Consider the following 2335-nt stretch of genomic DNA (forward strand, 5'->3'; position numbering starts at 1 on the left):
AGGAGACAAAAGAAAATGGGTATATTTATGCACTGTAAAAAAGGCATTACATGAAACAGTGACAACAGAGGAAATACCACAATACAAAGGGCAGGGGAAACATGAACACAGAAAAGGCAAAACCACAACAGCCAGCCATATCACCCTGTAGCCCAAGACTGGTTGCCCACTGAAGCTGAGCAGGGTTGAGCTGGTCAATACCTACATGGGAGACCTCCTGGGAAAACTAGGTTGCTGTTGGAAGAGGTGTTAGTGAGGCCAGCAGGGGGTGCTCACCCTGTGGTCTGTGTGGGTCCTAACACCCCACTATAGTGACGGGGACACAATACTGTAAAAAGCACCGTCCTTCGGATGAGACGTTAAACTGAGGTCCTGACTCCAAATTCTGTCCACTGGCCCTTATTAATCATGGCCTCCTAATAATCCCATCCACTGAATTGGCTCTATCGCTCTCTCCTCTCCACCTTTAGCTGGTGTGTGGTGAGCACACTGGCGCCATTGTACTGTGGCTGCCGTCGCATCATCCAGGTGGAGGCTGCACACTGGTGGTGGTTGAGGAGAGACCCCCTCATATGATTGTAAAACGCTTTGGGTGCACAGCAATACACAATAAAGCGCTATATAAATGTTACGACAGTGAAAGACAAGAGAGGACCAGGCCTGGACTTTATTTGGTGTTTTGTGTGCAGCAGTTGTCCGCGAGGGGCTGCCGCTTTACTTTCGTTTTGTGTTTGTTTATTTTATTAAAGTTTTTGTTTGAACGTTTGCCGGTTCCCGCCTCCTTCTTCCCGACCTACGAACGTTGTTACATTGGTGCCGAAACCCGGGAGGAAGGAGGGACACGCTGTCAGAGATCCCTAGCCGCTGTGGTGAATCCGCGGTGCCATCGAGCATGGCGGAGCAGTCTGCCGCCATGGACGCTTGAGGCGGTGGGCTGGAGTGAGTTGCCGGGGGGGGCGAATGAACTCACTGCCGGCCACCTGGGCTGTGGAGGGACGGCTGCCTTGCTGCCTGGCATCGCGGAAGAGTTTACCCAGCTGGTGGAGGGCAGAGCGGCAGTGTGTCTGGTAACCAGAACAATAATTTTTTTTCCTCTCTCCCCTCTCTCGTCTCTGTCTCTCCTCATCCTTCCGTCTCTTTTTCTCTTGCCTCGTCTGTCTGTCCTTACCCCCAGGTACCCCGTGGCTGTCGTAATCGGCTAAAACGTTTAAACAAACGTTAAATTCCAGTGCAAAGAGTCATATTAGAGTCATTAGGTGGCCAGAAAAATAATATTCATATGTAATGCCATGGTTTAACCACTAGATGCCCGTATGGCTGTTTAATAAATATAGTCTACATGTGTTTAGCGCTACTCTAGTTGCTCAAAATAGTTTTGCCGGTCATAATTGCTTTTTTTTTTAGGTTTTGCATTTGAATGTATATTTAGACATTATCAAACACTTGATTTTTGTTTCAGTTTTTTTAAATATTAAATTTAACAAGGGTAATTACTTACTTCCCAGTGTTATTTTGTGATATTCACATAACCATACAACATAAGTTAATATTACAAAAGGCAAGCAAATACGGAATTGAACCCAATAAAAAAGGTTTAAAATAATGTTTAAAAAAACACAAGGCAAACAATTGCATTCAGAGAAACTCTTTATTGTATTCAGTGAAACTCATTTAACCTCCTACAGGGAGAGAAAGATTGCAGAAAGACTAAAAACTTAAAAATATTACAATTAGCATCTTGCTATGGTGTTTCTCATATTATCTAACTGCAATTATAGTATAACTGTCTATTATCTAACGATAAACGTTAACTATAACATGCTTCATAAAATGCCGCTACTGGCCAGATTTCCAAGAGTTCAACTAATGCATTAAAATGTCAAAAACGCTGTAATTTCTTCAACATTCTGAAATGAATGGGCTTCAGTGCTGGAACTATTAGTGGTTTGGAACTATTGGCTGATCCATGGCACGCTTTACTTCCGCATCCCTCAGTTCCTATGGAAGCCTATGGTAGTGTCACAACTCTGGTATTCAACAGCTCTGTTTACATGTGAGTAAATCTGTCCTTTCATTGGTCAGAGCGCACCTCTTTATGTTCTGGGATTCCACTCTTAGAGGCATCCATCAACATGTACTGACAAGTCAGCTCTGTTGGTTTATTATGGATGTTATTTGTAGCTGTCCTTACACACACCTTTACAAATGTATATACACTTTCAATCCTGCTCTAACTGATTTTTATGAGTCGGGCCAACTCAGACGATCTCAGACTAATTGTGGTGTGGATCCAAGCCCAACGCACCAAGGAGCCAGGTGTGAAACGTTGAAACGT

The sequence above is a fragment of the Sinocyclocheilus grahami genome, unplaced genomic scaffold (assembly GCF_001515645.1).
Source record: "Sinocyclocheilus grahami isolate Dianchi unplaced genomic scaffold, SAMN03320097.WGS_v1.1 scaffold2322.1, whole genome shotgun sequence".
Lineage (NCBI taxonomy): Eukaryota > Metazoa > Chordata > Actinopteri > Cypriniformes > Cyprinidae > Sinocyclocheilus > Sinocyclocheilus grahami.